This window comes from Vigna unguiculata, chromosome 10, assembly GCF_004118075.2.
Source record: "Vigna unguiculata cultivar IT97K-499-35 chromosome 10, ASM411807v1, whole genome shotgun sequence".
Lineage (NCBI taxonomy): Eukaryota > Viridiplantae > Streptophyta > Magnoliopsida > Fabales > Fabaceae > Vigna > Vigna unguiculata.
The window spans coordinates 39,882,523-39,890,829 of record NC_040288.1 but is presented as its reverse complement, the minus strand read 5'-3'; the positions used below and the strand labels follow the sequence as shown (position 1 = coordinate 39,890,829).

Below are 8,307 nucleotides of genomic sequence, written 5' to 3'. Positions count from 1 at the left end.
TTATTCTCAATTTTGTTTTAATAATCTATACTGCAGAAAATGAATTTCATTTTTACTTCTAGAAAGCGAGAATTTTAAAACAAAACAAATTAATAGAGTAAAATGGAATGGTATTTGACCTTAGTGTACTTGCCAAATATTGATCTAATTAAAACATAATTAATAAATTTTTTGAATTTGGATAATTATGAATCTCTGTAAATAATAATTAGTATAATAATTTTGAAGAATAATTTTGAATTTGTATTTAATATAAATTAGATCCTAAAACTCTTAGAATTTTATTTTTTACTAATCGAGTATAATCCTATCCGAAAACATTTTGCTGAATTAAGTTGCAATGAATTAATATAAAACTCTACGAATATTTTTTTCAACTTTTCAACATTAAAAGATGAAGTCACTTCTCTCCTATTACTTTTTGAAAAATAAATTTATTTTTCTTTAAAATACCTATGTTTTTAAAATACAAAATTTAATACTAAAAAATAATTTATTATAATGTAATAAAAAATTAAAATTAAGATACTTATTTACTAAAAGAAAATTTTGGATTGGTTATAAAAAAAATACATAGTAAATGATTTTTCTTTCTACATTGTAGTGTTTTAATTAAGAAACAACATTAAAAATATTATTTTAAAGTTAATGATTAAGAGATTTTATTACACTTTATTTTTTTAATTTAAGATAGTTTCAAAATTATTTTATTTTTTAAATTACGATTATGTGAAATGGTTTTGATCAATATTTTACTTCTGAACAAAAAATCCAGAAGTTCATTCACAATTTTTTCTCATTATTATTATTATTATTATTATTATTATTATCATTATTTAACCAATGATTATATATATTTTGTTCTAACATTATTCTTAATCCATCATTATATATTTTAATTTAACTTTTTCATTGAACTATTAATCTCAATAATATTAACAATGATAATATTATTTAAAATTATTATTATTTGAATCAATAATTATATTTTGCGTTAACTTATTAATTTGATTGATACTCATTAGTTGCTAATTTTGCATTAGAACTATTGACAGAGTTTATTACGCTTTATTATTTTTACTTACAAGATTTAATTCAATGTTAAATTAATTATTCAGGGTGATATCAAATTGTTTTAACTATGGAAAAACCATAACATTTTGTTTTTAAATATAATATGTAAAAATATGTTTTTGTTGTAAACACTCATATCAATATTTTATCTACGACTTTATTCATAGCTAAAATACCTATTTCTTTTACAAAAAAATAAAATATATAGATTTTTTTATTTTAAACAATTGTCTTTGATATATGAAGCATCCTAATTTTAATTTTACTTACTTGCTAATACTGAATATAGTTTTTCTTAATTAATTATCATCAATGTATAAAATTTTGCCTCTATATATAAATACTATTTTTCAGAGTATTATTATCATCATCAAAAGTATTATTATTTTAATAAATATTTATATAATTCAAAATACTATTTATTATAATTATGTTTATTATTTGAATCAATAAATATATTTTATTTTAAATTATTCATTTGATTATAATATTACCAATTTTGAATTGGTATTTGTCAAAAATTAAAAGACTTTATTATACTTTATTACTTTTATTTATAGGTTAATTTTAATATGATTAGGATTTAATGAAGGCTTAAATTATTTTAATCATATATATATATATATATATATATATATATATATATATATATATATATATATATTAACAAAAAGTTTAAAAGTCCATTCATATTTTCTCTCCATTAGTTATTATTATTAATATCTCTTTTTAATTTATTTCTTTAATTAAAACTCGATTTCTTTAATATTAACTTTTTTAACTACTAATATTAATATTATTAATATTATTTAACACTATTATTATTTGAATTAATATTTATTTTTTGATTTAACTTATTCGTTATTTTTTAGTTACAAACTTTGTATTAGACGTAGTAAAAAAGGTTTACTGCACCTTATTAATTTTATTTATGAGATTTGTTTCAATATTAAATTAGTTTTTAAATTATGATGTTAAATTATTTTAATCACCGTAACAAAATTTAAATAAATAAAAAAAAATATAGATATTGGTACGTTTAATCAGATTCTGGGTTTGTTGGGTTTGTTGGGTTTGTTGGGTTTATTGGCTTATAAAAGCTGGGTACTATACAACTCGTAGCATTTGAAACAAACTGAATCCATGGATAAAACGACGAAGTGCATCGTCGGGGGAGCAGCCCTCCTGAACGGGCTTTTGATAGGTTACGTACAGATTAAGTATCATATCTCTGTGCGTGTAAGAGGTGGCTCGGCCACCACGGAGATCAAGGAAGAGGCAGTGGTCAAGAAAGAGGCGGTGGAGAACATCAAGAAAGAGGCGGAGATCGAGAAAGATGCTGTGGAGAACATCAAGAAAGAGGCGGAGATAAAAAAAGATGCGGTGGAGCAAGAACCTGCCGCTAACAATGGCCAGGACAATTGATTTCTACATTTCATTCTGCAAGTAATATACACTTTTCAGGCATTCAAAATCTGTGGTGAAAAAGATACGCTTCTAGCAGCATAAGGTTGAACAATGTAATTCTTCTTTCTTTGTTATGTACGGTTTGAATTCAGTACTAGATCATCTATAAAAACTTCTTCTATGCTTCCATTCTTACATCGACGAGCCTGAGTAAACCAAGATTGTTAGAAAAGTTCTCTTGGTTAATTTGGTTAATTTGTTAGTGGTTACATGTGTTTATCTAAAACGTGGATTGTAGCATTGCGTCGTATAACTAAAACGTGGATAAAGTTCTCTTGGTTAATTTGTTAGTGGTTACATGTTTTTATCTAAAACGTGGATTGTAGCATTGCGTCGTATAAGAAGAATTTATCCAAAAATTTCTAAACTCATTTCCAGTATTGTCTCATTAATTGTTTGGTTAACCAATAGAAACAAAGTTCTGGAAGTTTTATTGGTAGGTAATATATATATATATATATATATATATATATATATATATATATATATTAAAGTGAATATTTATAAATATGATTATCCGTATATTAACCCCGCTCTTATCCAAACCTTATGCTACTCTATATTAAATAATTATCCTAGTCTAATTACAATTATTACTTGACTTTTAATCGATAATTGTATGTGATGAAAATTGTTTTACAAATAATGATTCATCCATTATTTATTACAATTTAATGGACTGTCCCGTGCATGAAACTTAATCTAACATTTTGTTTTTTCGCAATTATATCTTTCTGATTTTTTTTTAAAATTTTAAACACTATATTTTAAAATTTATTTTACAATATGTACTTTAGAAACTTTAAAAAATTGTAATGAATATTTTTTTTATAGATGCATCCATCATGTAAGAATTGTTCACGGATGAATTTGATTAAATTGATCATATTTTTAATTATTTTTTTATGAATAAAAATAAATTAAAGAATTATTTTTTATTCAATATATTATATCTATAACTACTTTTGTGTTCATATTTCATAATTTCAACTTTATCTTTTACCATATAATCATTTTTTAAATTTTTAAAAATTAACGGTTACCTTTACAAGTTTTTATAAAACTATTTACTTATTTCCTTCTTTTTTTCTCTAATTCATCAATAAATATTTTCTCATATTTTCTTCATACATTTTACTTTGATAAATATACTTTTATTTTATTTATTAATTTAATAACATTACAATATCATTCATTAGTAATATAATATCATACATATCCAAAAAATGCATACATTTTTTAAAATTAAATAATTACGAAAATATAGTTGTTATTATTAATAAAATAATTACGAAAATATAGATGTTATTATTATCGTGCACGCAGATCTTGAAGTCGGTGTTAAATTATAACGTTACGTATAATTACGTTTATAATAGAGATTATATAGATAGGGGTTTAAATTTTTATTAGGACTCAAATATTTTTTTATAAATTGCTCTTAATTTCATTTGAGCCAACATAAAATTTTCAAATGAGATATCACTTCAATTATTCTAAAGTTTGGTAAGTCTTATCAGTGATGTTACCATTTTATATTTATATATCAAAACATATTTAAATTATTTTATTTACAGAATAATTAAATATTAATAAGAATAAGATATACAAAAATTTAAAAAATTAGTTATACTTTTAAAATAAATAAATAAATATATATATATATATATATATATATATATCAGACTAATTGGGCCAAACACTTAAATGGGCCAAAACTTTCAAGTAATTCAATATATACGGATTCAATATATACGGAATTGCATTATAACTTAATTTAGTTTGAATTTACATCGAAGAAGAGAGAGGACGGGAACTAGAAACGCCACCATCGGAAACTCTGCAACCTCCGCCAATAAATAGGTAAAAGAGAAGTTAAATCCAAATTTCTTTGTATTTTCTTCTCTGTGCATGATTTGGTTGATTTTTGTTGATTTACTACGGATTTGTATTTTCTTCCTTTGAATTTGTAGGCTTCATATTCAAAACAATTCTGTTCTTTGTTAATTCTGTTCTTTTGTTGTAGAATACTGATGTTTTTTTCTTCTTGATTAATTGATCAATAGATTGATAATTTAATTGATTAGGTCTTAGAAAAATCAAATTCTCTTTTTTATTGTGGAATTTTGGTCATTGACAGGAAAGTTACCTTCATCTTATTTGTTACCAACGAGATTTTGTGGTCCTTTTTACACTAAAAGCATTTATTTATCAGCCTTCTGTTCTCTCTTAAAAAGATGTGAAAATTTGATAATAATTTTGTTTCAACGGAATCTGATAAAATTTGATAATATACAGATTTGTTGTAACAACAAATGCAGGAGTTTGATACTGTTCTTTTTCTTTTTCTGCAACTTTTCTAAGGTTAGAATTTTTTATTATTTTACCCAATATCTAAAAGGAGTCAGAAAATTGGTACGAGTATGTTCTAATGTTACTCTTAGGGTAGGTTCTCGGACTCATCGTAATAAGGCTTTGGTAATTGAAAAAAAAAATATAGTTTTAATAATCGAATATTAGTTATGTATGTATCCGATCTGTTTGGGACTTATCCCAGTAGTTCAAATTTTACGTAGATATTGTTATGCTGATAAAAGGGAGTGTATCTTGAGAAGTATTGGTTCAACCTATTTTAGTGTGTTTGAATATGGAATGACACCACATATATGTGTGTTTGGTTCAACCTAATATAGCTGAATCAATTTTTAATTAGTTGTTTCTTATTCAATGTGAATTTTTTATTTTTTAATTGATTTTGAAAATCAAATACTTACTTATTTTACGTTATAAAATCTATTTTAATCAATTTTACATTAATTTGATATAGAATCTTATAAATGATGTTTTTGGCCTGATTCTGATTTGTTTTTTTCTGGCAGTGATTTTTGCAAGAGTGATCCTTGGAAAACCTGCGAAGGAGCCGTGATGTGTTTAATGAGATGTTTGGTGTATCAGAGTGTAGGGTTTGTTGCAGGGGCAGTGACTGGGAACTACCTGGGTCAAGTTCTTCACGGTGAGAAGAAATATGACACTGCAATGATACAGGCCAAGCAAGTTCAACAAAAATATGGCAATGATGATGATAAGAGTGATTAAAATACACAGAATGATAAGATTGGGAACATGAATAAAGGATCGTTCGCATTTTGGAGTCATGAATAATTGAAATAGAACAAAACTTTTCAACTATTTCTTTTATTAAAAATAATCATATTCTTTTATAAATAGTTATTTTTTATTTTATTCTCAATTTTGTTTTAATAATCTATACTGCAGAAAATGAATTTCATTTTTACTTTTAGAAAGCGAGAATTTTAAAACAAAACAAATTAATAGAGTAAAATGGAATGGTATTTGACCTTAGTGTACTTGCCAAATATTGATCTAATTAAAACATAATTAATAAATTTTTTGAATTTGGATAATTATGAATCTCTGTAAATAATAATTAGTATAATAATTTTGAAGAATAATTTTGAATTTGTATTTAATATAAATTAGATCCTAAAACTCTTAGAATTTTATTTTTTACTAATCGAGTATAATCCTATCCGAAAACATTTTGCTGAATTAAGTTGCAATGAATTAATATAAAACTCTACGAATATTTTTTTCAACTTTTCAACATTAAAAGATGAAGTCACTTCTCTCCTATTACTTTTTGAAAAATAAATTTATTTTTCTTTAAAATACCTATGTTTTTAAAATACAAAATTTAATACTAAAAAATAATTTATTATAATGTAATAAAAAATTAAAATTAAGATACTTATTTACTAAAAGAAAATTTTGGATTGGTTATAAAAAAAATACATAGTAAATGATTTTTCTTTCTACATTGTAGTGTTTTAATTAAGAAACAACATTAAAAATATTATTTTAAAGTTAATGATTAAGAGATTTTATTACACACGTTCTTAAATGTAATTCTCCAGGTATCATATGTTTTTAAAACATATCTTGTTCAGAAAAGCTTATGAAAATAGATCATCCATAAGTTACCATTAAAATACCCTATAAGGTTATGAAACGGTGTTTGGACTCAATAAAGATAGTATAAGTGAGTTTTTTTCTGCACTTTCATAACATTTTTGTTGAACTTCATATGTCCTTTTTTTTTCGTTTTATTTTTTTAAATTGTATAATCTGAAAGTAACGCTTTCTTTTAAGAAAATTTCAAAGTAAAATTCATAACAAAATAACTGAAATTATCTTTTAATTTCTGAATTGTATACCATAAAAAAAAATGGAAAGTTTCTCTATATGAGGTGCATGAAGAGGCGCAAACATTAATAATGAGTGGATGTTTCTTTCTGTACCCATCAAATTTCTTTCTGCACCCCATTACAGGATTCCGAAAATTTGGTTCCAGAGCATGAGTGGGATGGAGTATCTTCAGGAAAACTAAAAAAAAGCTAAAGGAATGGTTATGAAAAGTTTTAATTCTTGACTGTTTCTTCTTCTATTTTGACTAAAATAAATAAATTGTTTAAAACATGAATTAGGAAGTAAATTACATATATACTTTTTATAGTATTAGTTAATATTCTTTAAAAAAAATCAACAAAGAGCGTAAGGAAAAAAAGAAAAATTGTGGAGTGTGTATTCTCTCTTCCATTAAAAAATTCCAATGAAAGAAAAATATTCTTTTCTTGTTCTTGAGCTTCCCCCATATGCATACTTACTAAGTTGTATTATAATATATGAAAGGTTAAAATAATTAGGTTAAATATGTTTTTATGTCTTAAAATTTTGGAATTAGTGCATATTGAAATTTTGAACCAGTTTAGTCTTTCATCTTTTGAGATACGTGAATTTAGTCTTTTTAATCAAATTTTGTTAAGTTTATTTGACGTTTCAAAAATTACATACGAAACATCAAATAAACATAACAAAATTTGATTAAAATGACTAGATTTATATATTTTAAAAGATGAATAACTAAATTGATCTAAAATTTTGAAATGGAATAATTTTAAAATTTACTGAAAGTTGAGTAACAAAAACATATTTAATTCTGAAATAATTGAAAAAAAAATAACAAATGTTAATGAGAAATGAAAAACGTGCGTGTTATTTCTGTCTTTTCTTTCTTTGGCGTTTGTCTCTGTTTATGGTTCCTAGGTAGACACATGAAAAGGATGACAACCAACATTCGAAACCAAACTTTGTTTTTTTTTTAATTGTTTATGTTTTAAATGGTTTTCATTTATTTTTACCACATGATAATTAAATTTAAATTTAAAATTTTAAAGTTATTCAAACTCCTATCATCAAGTATATCTTAAATGGTTAATTTCTTTTACTATATAGTACGCTAACATAAAATAAAATTTACAATTAGTTGAATAGAAACACGATTTATATATATAAATCATAAAAATAAACGCTGTTTTACTTCTTACAAAAATAATTTGGAATTGTGCTTACATTAAAAATTAAAAATGTAGAGTGATAATCATTAATGTACTCTATTAATGGTAACCAAATTTGGCATGTGCCACCGAATTCGATAACAATTGTTACTTACCAAGAAAAAAAGTATAATACATCCAAAGAATTCTCCACCATAATTTATACAATTAATAAAATAAGATAACACCATAATTGAACATGAAACTAAATTAACAATAAAATATTAGTATTTAATTAAAATTAATCTTGTCTGAATAATAGGTAAGAATAATTTTTTTATCAATCCACAAGCACGTCATTGTTTTAAATTTATAAATATTTTATTTGTTTTTTTTAGTTGAAAGACGAAGA

The 8,307-nt window shown here is 23.4% G+C and overlaps 1 long non-coding RNA gene across 1 annotated transcript; it reads left to right on the top strand.

Moving 5' to 3' along the window:
• Nucleotides 1-4,312: 4,312 nt before the first annotated feature.
• On the top strand, nucleotides 4,313-5,730 carry LOC114167558. The gene is made up of 2 exons (XR_003600263.1): nucleotides 4,313-4,404; nucleotides 5,421-5,730. It is a non-coding gene; the product is annotated as an uncharacterized LOC114167558 (long non-coding RNA).
• The last annotated feature ends 2,577 nt before the right edge of the window (nucleotides 5,731-8,307 follow it).